This window comes from Protopterus annectens, chromosome 2.part2 (assembly GCF_019279795.1).
Source record: "Protopterus annectens isolate FY-2018-M chromosome 2.part2, PAN1.0, whole genome shotgun sequence".
Classification (NCBI taxonomy): Eukaryota; Metazoa; Chordata; order Ceratodontiformes; family Protopteridae; genus Protopterus; species Protopterus annectens.
The window spans coordinates 531,227,248-531,248,829 of NC_056730.1; the positions used below are offsets into that span (position 1 = coordinate 531,227,248).

Here is a 21,582-nt window from a genome sequence, read left to right on the forward strand (position 1 = left end):
ACCCCAATGTGGGAGCTGTGCCACCCATACCCCCCCTAACTAAATATACCAACTTTGAGATCGCACTATAATGAAGGAAAGGGCAACTCTGTGTAGTTGGCTAACTACCTCCTTGTCCTGTGACATATTCAGCGAATCGCTTAAATGCAGTTCGATGAATACGTGTCGCTCTTTACGTGTTTGCTCAAAAGCCGTTTCGTGCTTGTAATATAGACCCTGATGCACAGGATGACTATCTACATTAATATGAATTTGTTTCATCCAGTGTTACTTTTGACAAGCTACTTGTACTGTTCATTTTCATAATTTGTATGGTGACATTTATAATGACTATACCATAATAGTGTGCATACGTTACGATGGATGCTGTTGTAATAGCTGTGTAGTCACACAATGACAGGTGTCACATGGAAATGTTTATGTCTCACTTTCCGGATTGTGTAGGACACATCTATGGGTACACATCTACAATTAGCCCATCAACGTCAGAGCACAAAACTGAATGTCTACCAGACAAGACAAATGTTGTCAGAAAGGTAACACAGTATATGTTCCGCCGTTCATAGGTTCATATGTGTTTAACAGGCTAACGAACATAAGGGCTCCTTTAAGCCTAGCCATGCATCCCTAAACCCTATCAAAGTATGATAGCATTGATAAGTGTAAGCAGGGTTTTGGGATCTGAAACATCTACAAACTGGGGTGTGAACTTTCTACACTTTCCCTGTATCCACTGCAGTCATTGGTCAACAAGCAGGTATGATTGTCCTGTTCTCCTGTTCTCATGTTCTCCATCTAGCTGTGTAATTTGCATTTGTTTGCGTTAGGATAGAAATGTGCTTTACATGGATGTGGAGCCTGTTCCATATAGGGTGTAGTCTCTGTGTTACACAACTGTATCTCCAGCGTGTCCTCTATATATCTATTTATATATATATATATATATATATATATATATATATATATATATATATATATATATATATACATGTATGTATGTATGTATGTGTATATATATATATATATATATATATGTATATATATATGTATATATATATATATATATATATATATATATGTGTGTATGTATATATATATATATATATATATATATATATATATATATATGTATACACACACACATATACCACTGTCAAGGTGTAGGTCTGTAGAACAGGTAATTCTGGTGCTACTTGTTTCGTGGATATGCAAGAGGTCCACAGTGTGGACTGATATCACCCTGCATGGCAGGCATACACCACCCCTCCAAAGCATGTAGGAGACAGACTACATGGATAGGGCCTTTACGTGGTCTGCATAGGACATGTTATGAACACCATGTAGTGCTTTACTGAGGCACCTCTATGGTTGTTACTGTTGTCGGATAAGCCTGGCTAGTTACATACCAAAGGTGGCATTGCATCAATGACAAGTCTGTTGAATGCCGATTATAGTGGAACCTTGGATTTACATGCCATACCTTTGTTTACAGGTTGCGCAATATAGAATAATGTCCACAATGTTACAGACAGGTGACAGGCAAAGGGGTAGATCACTATCTGTGTCCATAAGTCACTGACTTCTCGGTCAACTGTTCGAGGTGTGCTGGCAATACAATAGTTACCAGGGGTGGATGACTTCCCAAAGAAAAGTATTGTGCATTTATTGATATTCAGTGTTAGCCCATGGCTCTGATGACAACTGTATGTCTGTGTCAGCCCCTCCTGGAAAACATTTGTGCAAGTGTGGGATTCAACGACAGCTCCTCATTTGCATGAAGTCATTGATGACTAGAATGTTGGATTGTGTGTTGGCTTGACTTATGGGCTTATAGGTTGTTCCTTCATGACATGTTGCTCTATGTGTTGATTTGTTTGTTGTTTTCACAGAGTGTGTATGGGGCTGCTGAGGGTATTTTTTATTTGGACTTTCTTTACGAGGTGTTTGTGATTTTTCTAGGTTATATGTCAGTGCCTTAGCTCAAGTCTGCTTCAGATTTTTTCTGATGGCTGTGGCTTGACTACCTTATTGACATTAGGAGTACTTTTAAGTGAGAGCTTTGCCTCCAGTGACATTGTGTATACACATTTCTCACATACCATATCAGTCTGATAATGAAGTGGTTGTCGGTAAACATGTTGTGATTTCTACATTGCCTCAGGATGGCCATATCCACCAGGGTGGTAAAAGTCACAGTGGGAATCCTCATATCCATGGCCCAGATCCTTTATTATTGATTACACAGTTATACAGGGAATATCACTTAATGTCACAAGTATCTTTTCCAGTACTATGGGGACGATGCTTGACAGTGCATGCTGGTTGTCCTGTGTGCAACTCAGTACTGGAATTAATGCCATCATGGTTTCTGAAAAAAATGTCACCCAAGGTGCCTGGTTCTGCACAGAACACTGCCAAACACTAAAAGGGAAAGTAATAAGTACCCCCTGTAAAGTTAAGGATGGCATATTTAGGCAGTTATTCTGAAGTGACACACTAATCAAGCAGTGTATACTGGCAAAGAACAATTACCTTATGAAGAATGCTAAAAAGAGGAGAGTCGTCTGAATTGTTGTTGCCTGGCTACTACTCCTGCTGGTCTCAACACTGCCTCACTGTGGTGGGATACAAAGCTCCTAATCTTTGTCTTTCATGAGAAGCAAAACATTAGCACCAAGCTCAAGATAAGAACCGGGCCACAGCCTGTTTGTTGATCCACACACTTGTCACACATGATGCACGGCTCTGTAGGCTTGCTGTAGCCTTTTCCAGGTAGATGCCTTAATTATTAACCAGACCAATCATTTTACATTTGTATGTATTATGCCTTAGGTTTCAAGGCACATAGCATTTGACAAGGGTACTGACCTGATGGTGATTAGGAGCATAGCTGCTGAATCACAATATAAGGTTAAGTCTCAGGTGACAAAGTTGTCGAAGGTTGCTCCATCAAGCTCCACAGTGACAGTGATCCATGTTAGGTGACAGTTTCACAGCAATTCATGCAGCCTGGCCTTCAACAGCATAATGGCGGTGATCTGTGTGACATGGATGCGAGGCCTACTGCAAACGGGTGGCCACCTTTGGGCAATGTCTCTGTCCCTCCCACATATCCTAGATGTGTCATACTGTACATTTATTTTCCTGGAACACTAAACTGTGTTCCCACATCCTTTCACACAACATACATTTGCTGTCTGGTTGTTTGACAGACATTGTAGACTGTAGGCTAAAGTAATGACAGCAAAGATGGACAAGTTGCCTGTGCATGCACAGAGATGCACATCTTCACTGCAAAGAGTGCCTACAGAGATTGTGCTTGAGGCTGTGATCCCCAAGGGTGTGGGAGCATGACCCTTACTTTGCTGGAGTTTTACACTGTCACATTTGTAAGTATGCTCTTACAACCATGCCTAATAACAGGATTATGGTTCATTCAAATGCCACTAGCCATGCAAAGCAGTGTACTCAGTCTACGATGTTATCCCTTACTGTCAGGTGCTGTTTTACCTTAGGATGGCACCATAAATGTAATGACATGTTACATGTAAGCATCTGTCAAGCCACTGCCTAACCATGGCCTGTTGTGATGTATAGACAAGAATAATGGCATTATCTCTGACTGTTGCAGAGATGTGGACAGATCCCCAGACCTCTACTTCTGTATCACACAAACACAAAGTGTGTGAGATGCATCTACATTAAAAACCTTGAATCCATGCTCTCTCACACACCTGTCAGTACATATGACAATGAGCGGGGTGCCAATATGCCCACCTCACCTCCTACTCCACCCAAACCCACATCACACATACCTACATATGTGGAGGTCCATACCAGAAACATACCTAAACACCAGACACCTCACAAACAGAAACGCAAGCACACTACACATAATACCACCTCTGCAGACCACAGTAGTTTCATAGGTTCATAAGTGTGTACTAGGCTAATGGCCCTGGAGCCTTTACAAGCCTAGCCCATAGGATTACCCTGGCATCATGCCACCTGACCTTAGTTCCCAGTGCCTCTATCAAGTAAAGCCATTGGAGTGATCACTGGGGTGAATTTTCTATTTCCCATCCACTCATCAAGATTTCTCTTGAAGAGGGCCAGTGAAGTGCTTTGCTTGACATGTACAGGAAGTCTATTCCATAGCATGGGCAGACTGGGTTATGAACCTGTCCCTCCAGCATGTTCTGTTGATTGTGGTAATGAGGTTGAGGTCTCTGGAGTGTGTGGTGCGGAGGATTGGGATTTCTTTAGATGTAGCATTTCTAACAGAAGTGGGTCAGACATGGCTTTGTAAGGCAAGCAGAGAGTGCCTCTAAGTAAGTGATATGAGACAGAGAATAGTTGGATTTTTTTAGTCTGTCCATATAGGACAAATGTTTAAAGTCTAGGATCCTTTTTGTGAGGTACTTTGGCGGCCTCTCCGGTTGTTGCAGGTATTTAGTAAGGTACATGCCAAATGGGGCACTGCACTCAATGATTGGCCTAATGAGGGAAGAGTAGAGGGAGACAATGACCTCTTTCTTCCTGGATGCAAAACCCTTAGCAATGAGATGTGCCACATAGAAGGACTTTCTGACCACAGTGGCAATGTGGTGGTCAAAAGAGAAGTTGCTGTCAACCTGTATTCCCAGACCTCTTATAATGCATTCTGTGTTCAGTGGACTACCATCAATGTGGTAATTCATGGGAACCAGGCTTTTCCTAAAGGGGATGATGACACACTTTTTGGCACTGAGCTTAAGGCCATGGTTCTGACACCAGTCATTGGTTTCAGTGAGGCCTTTCTGTAGGATGTCAGCATCACTCGGGGAGTTAATAATAGCTCTCAACTTGCAATCATCTGTGAACTTTGTCAGCCAGAGTCCCTTCGTGTTGGCCTGGACTTCAAAGAAGTAGATAACAAACAGGAAAGGATCCAGGACCGGACCCTGTGGGACTCCACTCCTGGTTGGCAGTCTGACTTGGAGTTAGCTACTTTCACACAGTGAGTTCTACCTGTCAGCCAGTTTGCAAACCACCTAGTGATATAAGGGTTGATGCCTAGCTTAGTGAGTTTTTCTATGATTTCTGAGTGGGGAATGGTATCAAAGGCCTAGGCCAGATTAAGGTAGGCTGTATGAACCACCTTGCCTTCATCCACAGGTCTGGAGACTGACTCAAAGAAGTTGACCAAGTTGTGCAGTCATGATCTACCCTTCACAAAACCAAACTGTGTGGGATCCAGAGTTTGGAGATTCCCTATATCCTTATTTATTAGGTCCATGATGATGTGTTCCATAGCTATGCATATCAGACTCGTCAGGCTAATTGGATGATAATTCCCAGGGTCTGTAGTCACTCCTCCTTTGTGGAGAGGGATGACTGTAGCAGTGTGCCATTCAGTAAGGACAAAGCCTGAGGTGAGGCTGTGATTGAACAGGGCACACAGGTGAGGTGCCAGTTCACTCTGTAGTTCATGTAGAACACAGCCAGGGATATTGTCAGATCCCATAGAAGCTGTATTCTTGGCCTTGGACAGTGCTGTTTTAACCTGTGCAGCAGTACACATAATAGCTAATGCACCACTGTCTCACTGGTCAAACCCTTACCGCAAAACACAAATTCAAACATATTAGTCATAGGTGATTACATCTTGAGTCACACTGATGTCCCTCTCACTAGACTAGACAAGGTAAGGGTCATGATCAGCTGTCAGTGAGGTGCCAGGATATGGCATATCACACATACAATCAAATCTGTCAACAACAGGTACTGTTATGACTACATCATAGTTTCTGTTGTTGTATAAGACTTGAGATGTACCTCTCTGGACTGTGTGATGACAGACATGACAGAGTTCTCACACTATGTGTCTCAGGCAGATGTGCCTTTGGCTGTCAGCTACATTTTACCTTCAGCTACAATGATGCCTCAATACAAACAGAAGATGACTGACTTCAATAACAGGCTTAGCATCTGGTGTCAGTCTAAGGGGATCCACTATCTGTCAGCCTGGGATGACATGCTCAACAGACCTTGATGCTTTGCCACAGATGGTCTTTTTCTGTCCCCCTGGGATTTCATATACTGGCCAAGGCTATTGCCACTCCCATAGTGCCCTTTTTAGGTATTGTCTCAAGGACAAAATTTCCAGTGTAAAAACCCCATGTACAAACAATTTCAAGGTTATGCTGCTAAGAGTGTCAACAGGAAACTGCACTCACTGGAAGCTGTTCTCATCTTGGAACACGTAGACTTTTGTGCAGTCACAGACACCTGGTTCAAGGCTGTGGAGAGCATCACAGTCATACCAGGCTACACCTCCTTCCACACGTGCAGACCTCAAACTGAAGGTGTGCAAATTAATGTTGGTGGTGTATAAATATTCATTAAGTATGCATACACACCCACATTGGTTAGACAGTATGATTCCATGGATACACTTCAGGCGCTATTGTCTGTTTGTGGGGCACCTCTTCAAGTCACTGGCAGCTACATGAGCCCCTCCATGAATCAGGGCACCCACTCTGCTTATTCCAATTTACATGAGTCTCTCAAGATACATCTGGGCACCATGGTTTTGGGTAACTCTTACTATCCACTGACTGGGTAGATTAGTCGTGCTCAAACTCACTTGTCCAAAGGCTACTTGACTTCATTATCTGCAATACACTGGAACAGCTGGTTGACACCTCCAAAACAAGGAGCTAATATACTTGACTGGGTGCTTACCAATATGGGTGACCACTGTAGCACCCCCACTTTGAGGACCTCCCTGGTGAGATCAGACCACAAGTCTGTCTCAATCAAAGTAGCCATTACACCTGACACACTCTCTTTGCAGCAAATACACTAAAGACATTCACCAATCCAGATTATAACCCCCTATGGGGTGGAATAAATAGCTTCCCTGCACCTCCTCCCTCAGGTATAACTGGCAACTATGCCAAGCTCTACACCAATCCTTTATGCACACACCTGTATGACTGCTTTGACTCGGCTGTACCTGACATGAGCACAACAAACTCTTCATGATGAAGCAAACCTGCCTGGTGGACAATTGCCAGTAACAGTCTTTACAATAATAGGAAGACACTGCTGTCTAAGGGTAGAAGGGAAGGAGACTCCCCCTAAACTGGAAACACTCCCTCCTCAGCTTAAACTACCATATAAGTGTTTTTGTGAAGTTCTCCAAAACAATGCATGGGTCCAAATTAGCCTCCTCCACAAAGGACAATCACAGGGCATTCTATAGTTACATCTATAACCCAAAAAGAAAGGTCCACATATGTTCCAAACTCATGGTTAATGATACCTCATATACAGAACCTGTTAACATGGCTACCATGTTGGCCAACAGGTTTTGTGAAACCATCACTCCCCTGTCTCCACCAAACTTACCCTATGACATCCCTACCACTTGTCAATACCTTGTGTCTGTAAATAGCAAGTCGAAAATGGCCTCTCTATGGACAAAAACACAGCATCTATGGGATCTGACAACATCACGGGCTGAGTCCTACATGGGCTCCAACATGGAGTACTAACACCATTGGGAACTCTTTGTAACAGTGTAACCACCAGCTTTGGCCCAGCTGAATGGAAACAGCCACCACTACCCATTTGCACAGAGGTGGTGCATCCACTGACCCTAGAAACTATATCTCTATTATCCTGACTAGCAATATCTGCAAGGCCACAGGGCAAATCATTACGGACCTTATCAAAGGGAGATCATGAATGTTAAACCTGGTGAATGTCTTTTGAGACAGTCACCTAGGACCCTGATGAGGGGAAATCTGTGCAGACAGCCTACCTGGACATAGCCAAAGCATTTGAACACTATCCCCCACTCAGCCATCATTGACAAATGCACCCACCTAGGAATCAACCCTTGTATCATTAGAGGGGTCGTTCACTGCCTGAGTGACAGAGGTCATATATCAAAATAGGGAATCCACCTCCAATAGACAAGATCTAACCAGTGGCATTCCATAGAGTTTAGTCATGGGTCCTCTGCTGTTTGGAATCCATTTCTCCATAGTACAAGCACAAAGTACATGTCTATTGCTGACAAGATTTGCTGATGCTTGCAAACTGGGAGTGGTCATAGAATCTTCAAAAGATGTCAAATTCCTACACGAGGGTCTTACTTGAACAAATGATTGTTGCCAAAGTCACGGCCTTAAAAGTAATGCAAATATATGTACTATCATTGCTTTCAGTAACAGTGATGCTCCTCCTGAGTACCACATCAATAGCAACACCTTACATACATACTCAGGGGTGGAGACCTGGGCACACAGGCTAATAGCTAACTTAGCTTGGAGCACCATGTCACCGCAGTGGTAAGAAGGGCATTCTATCATGCTCATGTAATAAGTGAGGGCACTGTCTCCAGAAAAAAGTGGACGTCATAACCTCCATGTCCTTTTCCCTCTGCAAACCAATAGTTGAGTGCAACAGCCCTTTTAGTATGTACCTTTCCATGCATCTGCAGCAATTGGACAGACCATACAGTTTCCTCACAAGCAGAATTCAGGTCTGTAGCAGCTGTCCATGGTGATCATCTGAGATCACTGTCATTTTAGTGTGTCTCATACAGACTACTCAGAGGTGATGTCTGGCTTGCATATGAGGCAATCCATGACACTGCTGTATTGGAGATGCCGCATATCCGTAAGTCACATGGTACATGGGTTACTCGCTGTATAGACCTTAACCTGGCATGTGACATTAATACAACCTGCTAGAGGGAGAGAATTGTCTACCAGAGTTAAACAGACCCTTGGAACAGACTATCACATCATTTCAAACAGAGCACCTCATTGGCCCTCTTTAGATGCAATCAGTATAATTGGATAGGTGACCCTAATTTCACCACAGCGGTTCCACCTGTGTCCCTCTTGCACAGGAGCAATAGGTGCTGATTGTGTACATAAGGGTAACAACTTGGCTAGGATTTTAAGGGCACTAGGGCTATTAGCAGAGTAAATTCCAATGAGCCTATGATCACATAGGCAGATGTAAACTGCTCTGACTAACATCTACGCACATAAAGTTAGCTGCAGTGAGAACAGTACCACAACCTATTTATGTCTGCAGAACACTGCACAGCTCACACACCAAGTTGGCTGCAATGAAACTAGAATCACTCTCTATCTAGTCTTACACAATACAGATCACAGTACTTATCACTCGTACTTAATGCACTCGCCACGGCTTAAGTCTAACATTAGCATGGCTTTAGGTAGTCTTATGGTAGATGACATCAGCCAGAAGGTGGCACTGCAGGCAACAACTCCCTACTGTTATAAATACTGCAACATGGAAGAGAAGGACATCTAACGTTATGGTACGTTCTTACACAACTATTTTATGTCCTTCTATTCACATGTTGCAGTATTCATAACAGCAGGGAGAGTACCAGAGCTTTTAGGTATGGTTCTGAGTGAAGGACTGGGTTCCCTGGTCAATGATTCCTTGGAGGATGGACCTGGCAAACCTTGCCCAAGCTCTAGAGACTAGGTCAAGTTTGTAATGTTTGGTAAAGGTGTGGACAGAACTCCAGGTGGCAGCTTCCAGGATGGAAGCGTAATCAATTCCTTTGAAAAAGGCAACTGATGAAGCAGCTGCCCTGATGGAGTGAGGTTTGACTTGACCATGCAGGGATATTCCACGGTAAAAGTAGCATAAGGTAATAGACTGTGAGATCCATGAAGAGATGATTTGCTTGGAGAATGCCTTACCTAGAGCTCTCGGGTGGAAGGAGATGAAGAGTTGATCTGACTTTCTGATAGGTTTGGTTTTGTCTCGTTAATACCTCAGTTGTCTGTGGACATCTAAGGAATGGAGGGTCCTTTCTGAGGAATTTTGTGGTTGAGGGTAGAGAACTGGTATGTTAATGATCTGGTTTAGTGAGAGATCATTAACCACCTTTGGCATGAAGGAAGGCTTGGTCCTTAGAGCAATTCTGTTCTTGTGGAAAATAAGGTAGGGGGAGGTAACCATGAGAGCTTGTATCTCTGAAACCCTCCTGGTGGATGTAAGGGTCATTAGTAGCACTGTTTTCAATGTGCATTGCTTCAGGGATACTGAATGTTCTGGTTCAATGGGTAGTAAAGTTATTCTAGTACAAAGTTCAGGTCCCAAGGGGGAGGGATAGGTTTCCTGGGAGGCCTGATGTGAAGAACCCCTTTGAGGAAGAGTTTGACCTCCAGTTTGGAAGCCAGAGGAGGGGAGATAGGCAGACATGCAGAGATGGCAGATAAATGCACTTTGACTGATGTGTATCTTAGTCCTGAGTGAAGCAGCTCACACAAATAGGAAAGGACCATAGGTATAGAGGTAGTCAGAGGGTCCCAGTTTTTTTTGTTCACACCAGTAGGAGAATCTGTTCCATTTGGATACATAGTTTCTCCTGGTACTAGGTTTTCTGGCCTCCTGCAGAACATTGAGTACATCCTCTGAGTACAGATGTCTGTAGTGGATCAAAACCCTATCACCCATAAGGTTAATTTCAGATTGTTCACCTGAGGGTGTAGTAGGGATCCCCTGTCCTGCGTGAGCAGGTCTACTCGGTGGGGTAACATGTGGTGATTTCCCTTGGCTAGTAAGTGTAGGAGGGGAAACCAATGCTGTCCTGGCCAAAAGGGGGTCACCAATAGGAATTTTAGGTTGTCCCTCTGTATTTTCATAAGGACTTTCTGAATTAATTTGAAGGGGGGGAAAGCATAGAGGTACATTCCTTCCCAAGAGAAGGAGAAGGCGTCCACTTTCCATGCTTGTGGATGCGGATTCCTTGTGCAGAATTTGGGCATCTGTCTGTTCTGGGCGGATTCAAAAAGATCTGCTTGTGGAATACCCCACCTGTGGATTAGGTCCAGAAATACATCCCTGTGAAGCATCCATTCGTGACTTGGAGCTGAAGTTCTGCTCAGGAAGTCTACCATGACATTCTCTGTTGAAGGGATATAAACAGCTACCAGATGAATGTGGAGGGATACTGCTAGGTTCCAGATTTGGATTGCTAGGCTGCACAGAGGGTAGGACTTTGTTCCTCCCTGCGTGTTTATGTACCACATGACCATCATACTGTCTGTGATTACTTTCAGGGTTCCTGGCTGAAGGGCAGATTTAAAGGTCAGTAGGGCCAAGTGTAAAGCCCTCATTTCTTTGATGTTGATATGGTCCTTTTGTCTTTGGTAGGACCAGGAGCCTTGCATCGACAGTTGTTTTTGGTTTGTAAGTAGCACTCCCAGGTCGGAAGCATCTGTGGATACCTGTTGGAGGGGCGCAGGAACCTGAAGGTGGGTTCCTTGGTTGAGGTGGAGAGCTGAAATCCACCACTGGAGTTCTTTCTTCAAACACTGAAGTAAGGAGAGGGCGGTGTCCAGGGGCTGGGAGTGTTGGCTCTATAGGCTTTTCAGGATCCACTGGATTTTTCACATGTGGAGTTTTGCAAGGGGCAGCATGGGTATGAGTGATGCTATGTGGCCTAGAACTCTTAAAATTTCTCGAGCTGGCAAGGAAGTTTGGGAGAGAAGTTTTTGGAAGTATAGACAAAGTTCTAGGATTCTTTGATCTGGAATAAAGGCTTTTATTTTGTCTCTTCTGATCCTGCACCCCAGGAAAACCAGGTCTTGGGAGGAGATCAGGTAAGACTTTTTGTGGCTTATGGTGAACCCTAATTGAAATAGGGTGGAGATTACCTGTTGTAGATGAAGTAGGAGGATTGGACAGTCTTGATGAAGAATGAGCAGGTCGTCCAGGTAAGGTATATCTGAATACCCTGGGTCCTGCAGTGAGCGATGAGGGGGGCCAGGCAATTTGTGAAGACATGGGGAGCAGTAAATAGTCCAAAGGGCAAGGCAGGGAATTCTAAATGGCAAAAGCCTATTGCAAATCTGAGGTATTTCCTGTAATGTGGGTGAATAGGAATGTGTAGGTAGGCATCCTTCAAATCTAGGACTACCATGAAAGCCTGATTTGGAATGAGTGGTAAGACCAGAGGTAAGATAATCATTTTGAAACTGGGAACTTTGAGAAAGAGGTTTAGAAAGGATATATCTAGGATTGGCCTCCATTGGCCGTCCTTCCTTGGCACCAGAAACATTCTGGAGTAAAAGCCTATGTTTCTTTGATGGTATGGTACCTGTTCTATGGTACCTTGATCTAGAAGCTGTTGAAAGATTGGGGGGAAAAAGGTAGATTTGGCTTGCAGGTGGTTGAGGGATACCACAAAAGGGGGTGTCATCCACCAAGTCATGAAGTAGTCTGACTGAATGATGGAGAGTACCCATTGTTCTTATGTGATTTTCCGCCAGGAGGGAAGGAAGAGGGTGAGATGGAGGGAAAGTGGGGTGTTCTGGTGCAAGGGTGGTTAGTCACAGAGGAGGTGGTCTGGAGTCGTCAGATTGGCCTAAAAAGGGCGTAGTGGATGAACTGGTTGGAAATCCTGGAGTAGAATTTTTCCTGGTTTGTCTGCGTCCTTTAGCCTGTGGAGCAGGGTGAGAGGATTGCCTTCTGACAAAGAAAGGTTTTTGTGGATAATTCATGTGGTGTCTTGGTATAGGAGACACCAGTAGGTGTTTAAGGTTTTGCAGTTCCTTACCCTTTTCTTGAAGGGATTTTAGGAGTTCTGCTGAGGCTTGTCTGAACAGAGCTTTATTATCCAGGGGTGCATCCAACAATTTGAGGGATTGTAGTCTCACCCAAGAATATCACCTCAAGACTGATCCAGATGCAGCAGACTTAGATGAGGCTTCCACAGCATCATAACTGCACTTTATTGAGTGCCTAGTAACTTGGGATGCAGTGGAGAGGAGGGTATTTACTTGTGCTTTAATGAGAGAATCAGGAGCCTCAGACAGAAATGTTGAGGATTTGGTAATGGTGTACAAGACATATCTAAACATATGTGTTTGGTAGTTGAGGCCTCTAGTAGCCAGAGTAGAGGAGGTATAAACTTTCTTCCCTATTCTGTCCATGAATTTACTGTCTTTGTCTGTGGGATAAAGAGCAGTCGAAGGTAGTTGCCTAGATGATTTGTCAACAGAGACAGCAATAACTGCTGGGTCTGCTGGTGGGTTCCTAAAGAGGTATTGGGTATCCTGAGGGACCTTGAGAATCAGTCTGGTCATTTGGAAGCTGGTGGTTGAGAGTCAGGGGATAGAGAAGCAGCCAAGAAAGCATCCTGTAAGGCAGGTAGCAAGGGGGCCACTGCTGAAGGAAAAGGTTGCTCCATTTGTAAAAGGTCTAAGTACCTTGGTGTCAGATACTTCAGATGCCTGCCATTTACAATGTTCCCTCATAAGAGAGATTCTGTCTCCAAAGGTGATTTATTCACCTGGAGACTCAGGAGTAATGGAAGTCTTCCTCCTCTGGGGTGATGAAATCCTTTAGGGACTCTATTTGGGATTCATATGAAACAGATTAATCTGAAGAGGAGTACTCTTCCTCTGATACCTGTAAAGTAGGTAGAGATGAGGGAGCTGGTGGGGCCTGTTGTGTCTGTAAGGCCTGAAAAGCCTTAAAAAAAACTGGATAAGTTTCAGGGTGTTTAACTTTTTGCTTTTTCTTTAAGGGTGTAACTGGTGGGGAGAGAATAGGAGCCGACGTCTGGCTGGGTGGAAGTGAAGGAGCAAGGCCCTCTGACAGACTGAGCCATGGTTCCCCTCAGCCATTAGGACCTGATGGCTGAACAGCCTCAGTGGACGTACTAAAGGTTTCCACCAACCCGGCTTCATTGAGGTTCCCTGGACTGGCTTGGAAACAGATGTCTAGGAAGATGTCATGCTTTCATCAGCCTCAAGAACCTCCTCGGACACCTGAGGCACAGCATGGGATTCCGGCCTAACTTTCTTGGCCTTCTTCCCTGGCAGCTCTTCGGATGGGCCTACCCCCCCTTCCATACTAAGCACAACATGTCTGAGTCTCTGATTTTCTAAATATAATTTTAGTGCAGCAAAATGGCTACAAAGGGTTTTTGGTATGAAAGATTTGCAAATAGGGCAGGATGTATGTCATGGGCCTCGTCTAAGAAAAAAACGCACTTCTTCTGCACGTCCTTGTGAGGAATTTGTCTCCCACAAGCACACTTCCCCTTTCTAGCTGACATATAAGACTTAGCAATAATCAAAGGTAATGAAAAAAACCAACAGGGCACTTATCTGTATCATCAGGAAAATGGTCGTCTTGTCTGGAGACTTTAAACAGTCGTCCGAAACTGCGATCTGTTTTCAGAACTCGTGAACAGGAGTCCAGCGTTCACTGTGCAGGAAAATTCTGAGGAGGGTGTGTGCAGGCGTCACTTGTATACCCAACATCGGTTTATGGCCCTGACAAGGGATGTCACACGTACCCTCCAGAAGCAAAGACTTTGGTATACTGGCCAAAAGGTGGCGCTGCAGGCAACAACTCCCTACTGTTATGAAAACTGCAACATGTGAATAGAAGGACATCTAGTTGTTCTAGGATCAGTGTTTTGTCTATGGCCCTTTCAAATCTCTATAAATTATACCACAGAACAATTTTTCATTCATAGCTGTTATTATATTATCATAGTACATCATGTTGCAGGTGAAACATATTTATTTTCAACATATGCATGCTGATATATGGTTTCATGTCCCAACCTTTACAATTCTGATAGTGACTAATCCAATATTACCTAATACTTTTTAAATAGGTTTGGGATATATGGTGTAGATGCAAATGTGTAATTGACATGTGAAATAGGGGGTCTATATTAGAACACTGAACATTCAGTTCAACGAATGGCATTTTCGGTGCACTTACATCGAACATGCCATTTATTGAACTGTTCATACTGAAATCGCAGTACAGTGAAGATCGGAAAATTTGCCCTTTCCTCACTGTAGTGCAATCTCAGAGTTGGTACATATAATTAGCGGGGAGTGTGGGGGGCACAGCCCCCCACAAGAGCGGAATTAGATGAATGGCATTTCCGATGAAATGCTGTTCATCAAAGAGGGTTTTCGATGTTTTAATATAGACCCGAAATAGGTTAACACTAGTATGGCACACAAAGAGTGACAATCTATAAAACAACATAAAACAGTATTACTCCTTAATATGCCAAATATCTGGATATCTCAGGATTAGAGCCCTGAACACCATCACAAAGCTACCTGCCTTGGTCCTTTGAGCCACACAGGCTGCTTGACAGACAAGGGATCATTCATAATACCATCACCTGCATAAATATGTACTTCACTATTCTCAGTTAACTAACACATAATATGTACATTCAAATTGTACATTATTGTTCTGATGCTATGTGGCATACTAACTTTGTGAAATGCTCATACAGCACAGATAATTTATTGTTATGGCAGTTAGGGGACACTGCTATTTTGAGGGGTGTGGGAAAAAAGCCCATGTTCTGCTAGGACACACACTAGTCTACAATTTAACCTCACTTACTAACATGTCTCTTGAATGAAGTACCAGTAATCTGTTGCAGTAGGATTGCATGAATATTTCATGCATGAGGTCTACCGAATACAAATGGCGACAGTGGAATGGGTGTCTGTAGTTCCATGTGAATATAACTTCTGTCCAAATAGCCCAGTATAGTTGCCTGCATAATTTACCCAGTCCATAGCTGCAATGACATAACATATCAATCCACTATACTACTGTGTAGGTTATGGACTTACCTTGCAAGTGCAGCAGTTGACACAACTGCAGTTCAGGGATGACCCTGTCTGATGCGAGCAGTACACAGCCAATACACGGATAGGTAGAGGATGTGTGATTTGGCTGGCCTCAATTTTCATATCTGTATGCGAGTAGGATTAAGGTGTTAGTCCCTAGGTTGTCAGTGAATGTGCTATGCATTGTGTCTTACCCAAAGCCAGGGCATACTGAGCATGCCTATGTCTGCCTACAGGGACATCAGCAGGGGGTTGCTCCTCCTCTGAGTCTTCCTGTGACTGTGGTGACCTAGGCACTGGTGGGGGGCTTTGTATCCCTTCCATTTCTTGATCCTGCTGCAGCTGATTCCGCAGGATTAGATTGTGTAGCATAGCACATACTGTGAATATCTGTGCACATGTATCTGGAGTATATTGCAAGGCTCCACCACATACATCGAGGCACCAGAACCGTGACTTCAAAAGCTCAAACACACTCTCTATGATTTTCCTAGTTTTTGCATGTGCCCCATTATGGTGTTCTTCCATGGGTGTGTGTGAATTTATGATGGGTGCCATCATCCACGGTTCCAGAGAGTAGCCAGTATTCCCCCAGTAAATGATCCTATGGTATGCCCCCCTAGCAGACATCCGATACACCTGTGATGTGTGCCAGGTATAGCTGATAGGATAACTGCCAGGGCTGCTAGCACACACATTCAAGATAATCCTCTGGGCATTGCACATGACTTGGCAGTTGATGGAGTGGTATCCTTTGCGGTTAATGTAGATTCTACCCTGCTCACCAGGTGGTGCCTTGATATGTACATGAGTCCAATCTATGGTACTCAGTACTTCAGGGTAGTGTGTTACATGGTACAAGTGTTGCATACTGCTGGCTCTCACCTCTGGGTCAAGGGAAAAAGATATGTGCTCACTAGCATGTGGGAACATAGCATCCAAAAACTGGCAGAGTATCCTGGATGTAAATGCCTGTGACACCACCATCATGTCCCCAGTTGGTCTTTGAAACGTACCTGTAGCTAGTACCCTAAGGCCTATACATACCTTAGTTTCCACTGGTATGAAGTCCCCTCTGTTAACTCTGGCTAAGAGTTGAGGGCAGCAGAGCTCACTGAGCTCATGTAATATGTCCCTGTCCACCCTGTAGCTCTCTACAATCTCAAACTCATGTAGCTCCTGGAAGGTTACCCTAGGCCTAAACACTCTTCTCCTTCTTGGCCTAGGCCTATTGTCAGCAGCACCAGCAGCACTGACTTCAGCATCTAGCACATACAGACGAAGAAAAGCTGCAGCAGCTCCTAGCATTATCTCAGTTAAAATTTCCAAGTGTCTACTCCAATGGTTCAGAGTACTGAAGGAAAATCAGAACATAAGCTGTATGCATACTTTATACAGTTCTGCTGTAGGTCCACCATATGGTATTGGCTAATTATGATGCAGTTCACCTGCCTAGGATGTAATTGACATGATTTAAAGGCCTTACTTTATTGTGCAATGCGGCGCTATGCACAGCTTATAAAAAAGTATGTATTATTAATTGAATATATTTGGCTTTCCTTCACAGATCCCTACATGATCACTGTCACATGGGTAGTCTGCTCACATGAACATGCTAAGCTATGCGGCGCCCAGTGCTAACACAGGAGTTGAGCCCTACAAAATCCTAAAAGTAACACAGTGGGAATATCAAAACTGTGCAGGAGCCTACACGAATGGGATATGTGGACACGGTTGCTCCTTTCATCGATTCAACAAAGGAACCTCATTTACATATGCATTCTTATTGACAGCCTCGAAACTACATGGTTCTTAGTCATGTAAGCTGGGTAATAGCACTAATACACTGTTGTACAGACCGGATGCAGGGTCCTACAATACATTTGTGTAAACTACATTACAGATGTATTTTAAACTTTTTGTTTTTCTAGTAAGCATGTTTGCGCAATGTGGCACATAGCTCAAACATTCAAAAATTATTAAAAAAAATTATTATTAATTTTACATATCCCCTTTCTTTTACAAACATACACAATGTATGTTTTGCACATATATGTAGGTTATCAACTATTTTCAGGGAGTTATGTCTATATTTGTGGACTTTTACATCCCCTTCTGTCCGTGTAGATTCCTATATGCAGAAAATTTCAGCATACACTATGAGCATGTACACAGAGTCTACACAGAGATGTATTTTTCCTTGTTGGATCGCTCCACCTGCCTCATTTGCATAAGATTTGCCTGCTTAAGCAGAAATTTGCATCACACGGACGTTTCCCAGTTGGCGCATGCTTGCGTACCGCTAAGCGACATTTACTGAATTTAAAAATGTTCACACTCGTGTGCGCACTGCACCATGATGCATACATGAGTGCGAACATTTTTAGGCTTTACTGAATTCCCCCCATAGTAAGGCCTTGCTGAGTCTAATTATGATGGCTGACAAAAAAGCAATTACTAGAAAATGGAAATCAAAGTCTAAACCAACTTTACTAGAAGCAGTGAAGATAGTAACAGAGTTAAAACAACTGGAACTGGGATATTTAGAAAATGATAGGAGCAAATTACATAGGGAAAAATGAGAACTGTGGGATCAATACATGCAGAGGAGGAACGAGGTTTAAAAGAAGGCAGGATTTGAATGAGCTATGTAATGACTGACTAATAATGACTGTATATGTTAAAAGTGATGTATAATGTTTGCAGCTGCAGTTGTGTTAACACGGTTTGAATGTATAATATTTACAGATGAGATTGTGTCGCTATGGTTTATTGTCATTTATATAAATGTAGCATGACCTAAGTCATACATGATAATTTAATAAAGATGTTTCTTGTTTAAAAAAAAAGCAGGATTTCCATAAAAATATTAAGCCATGATTAAAAGTGTTTTATGTCAATAGTGGCTGAAAGACTGGTGAAGGTAATACCCAAGATAATACATAACTGGCTTTGTTGGGGGGGGTGTAGCACATGTAGCATATAACTTAATAAAGACACTAATGATAACAGCGGGCATCCAAATGAAGTGGAACAAGTTGGTCATTTTGTCACTGGATACCAAAAACACTTTTGACAAGGTAAGGTGGGAATATCTATTCCAAACTATGAGAAGATGGGGCTTTCCTCAAACCACAGATAGCGCTACTGGAGAGAATATATGATGAATGAGAAAGTAAGAGTGAAGATCAGAGCTAGAATGTCAGAAGAGTTTCTGCTGCAAAGAGGGTGAAGGCAGGGTTGTTCCCTCTCCTCACTGTTATTTACAACATATTTAAAACAGCTGGCAGTTCAAATTAAAAAGAGAGGAATAAAGGACAGCATTGCGGGGAGAGGCAAAAGGAAGATCTCTCTATATGCAGATGATTTGTTACTGATGCCAAGTGATCTAGAAGCTGACATAGGTGAACTTTTGATGGTAATATACAGTTTTGGAAAGCATTCTGGTAACAAGTTGAACCAGGCAAAGAGGCAGGCAATAATAATCAATATGAATTTGGAACAGAGGAACGTGATAGCAAGGCAGAATATAAAGAATACACTGAGTAAAAGTAAAGTCAGAAGTCAAATGGATAATTTAAAACATATAAAGGTAGAAATAGTTCAGAGGATACAAACAATGCAGTTATATTTACTCTCAGAACTCTTATATCCAGAGCAGATATTTTGGAACAAGCAAAAAGAAGCATTCCTTAAAAAAAGTGACACAATTGGCAGATATTTTGGAACAAGAAAAAAGAAGCATTCCTTAAAAAGTGACACAATTGCTAAGGATTTTTTCCTTAATGAGGCAAAACTGACACTAATATGGGAAATGGTGGTCTTGTCGAAAGAAAGAGGTGGGGTAGGAGTTCTGGATGAAAGCAGTTCAAATAACAAACATGCTGAGGTTAACTAATGTTTCTGATCAGCAAGACTGGAAGAAAATGATTTGGGAAGTTTCAGACCAACTCAGAAGGGGGGAACCTACAAGAAGTATTATTAAAACACCCAAGCTCAGGAACACGTGTCAGTCTTCAGAGAATTGAGGAAGGCAGATGTTACTTCAGGAGGGGACACTAGTGGACTGGAAGGCAGCAATGTTACCGGGTCTATATTATAGTATCGAAGTTTTTAAACTTCGAATGCTATAATATCTACCTGTTTTTGTCGAAAACTCAAAATAGCGAAGCCACAGAACCGCAAAATCTTACCTAGGGTAAGATTTCAGTTGTCCGTTCCATGGCTTCACTATTTACTCTACTGTGGTGGGAAGGTTACGGACCGGGGTAAGGTATGTATGCGAACTAAGGTTAAGGTAAGTGTGGGAACGGATCGGGGTAAGGTGAGTGTGCAATAGTTAGGGACATTAGGGTTAGGGAGCAGGTAAGGTGAGTGTGTGGTAGTTAGGGACTTTAGGGTTAGGGAGCAGGTAAGGTGAGTGTGCGGTAGTTAGGGACTTTAAGGTAAGGGAGCGGGTGAAGTGAGTGTGCGGTAGTTAGGGACTTTAGGGTTAGGGTTGGGTTAAGGTGAGTGGATAGGTAGTAGTGTAGGGTTAGAATGATGGCTTTGTTAAGTGTATGCGTGTAGTTTATTTATTTTGGTGTGCTTGTGTTGTGTGTTTGTGTTTCGGAACAGCAAATGTTTTCCCTGGGAAAAAATTTGCTGTTCTGTATGTTCGATATTTTGTGGTTTAGCTATTTTAGGTACGATGAAATAGCGTTCACTATTTAAATCGTACAATAGGGTAATATAAACGCATGTTACCAATCAGTGGGACAAAAGAGGATAAAACTGAAGCTTCATTATTATGGAGATGGAAAAAAGGGAGATCCCAATTAAATATTGGGAAGAGGTTGGCATAGATGACCATATAAAGGAATGGGGATGATTAAAGAAGAGTATGACTTCCCATGGACATGGTATGGGAATATCAGGAATTGGTTGTAAGTTGAGAAAGAATGAAGAAAAGAGAAAGAGATGCTATAAAACCCTGAAACATGTGGTAGAGATCATCAAAAGAAGAGCAAGAAGGCAGGATGGTAAAAAAATAATATCCATAGGGCTACAACACTTGATGGAAGTAGGTAAAAAATGGAATTAGGATGGGAAAAATAGATACAAGAAGCAATACAAGATGAGGTATGGAGAGAAATAATAATTTATTTATTTTTATTTATTTTTATTTTATTTTACATTTGTTAACTGGGAAAATCCAGCTGGACCAGGTCCATTTTCAGTGGATGCCCGAGGAGAAAAGCTCCACAATTATGATATAGTTACAAGTTAATACAATGAGAAATATACAAAATGGAAAGACAGTATATTACTTACACAAAAGTTAACAGGCAATGCAGGACTGAAATACAGTTAGATTAAATATTTACAAAGGTAGTATAGGCAGTTTACATTTCTAGTAAGCGTACACTGAAAGAAGCAGAACAGTGTGAATTCTAGACTGAAGTTGTTTGAAGGAGGAGAAGGGAAGGTATAGAGATTATCAAGTGATACATGGGCAGATCCAAGTTGTCCTAAGATGAGATTTGAGTAGTTTTTTGAAGTTTGTTTGTTGTAGTGGAGGTTATATTAGTGGGGAGATTGTTCCATTTTCTGGCTATGATGTGGGAATATAGGGCTTTACCTGCAGTGTTGTTAGCAGTAGTAACACTGAGGCGAGGTTTATTGGATGAGTGGAGAGAGCGACTGGAAGAGTGGGAGGTTAATAGCTGTTTGAGGGCTGGAGTTTTTTCTGGGTAGTTTCTGCTGTTAAAGGCGCAGGTGAGTTGTTTGTAAGTTAGTAAGTTAGGAAATTCAAGCCAATGAAGTTCTTTTAGTACTTGGCAGTGATGAGTTCTAAAGGGGGAAGCGTTGGCAAATTTGGCAATTTTGTTACAGCATGACTCTAACTTATCCAGATCTGCTTTTCTAG

General features: G+C 42.7%; 1 protein-coding gene across 1 annotated transcript in view; it reads right to left on the reverse strand.

Moving 5' to 3' along the window:
* The window catches only part of SH3BP5 (SH3 domain binding protein 5), a 1,951,634-nt gene that overhangs the window by 174,562 nt on the left and 1,755,490 nt on the right, over nt 1-21,582 (reverse strand). The gene's annotated exons all lie outside the window — the stretch shown is intronic.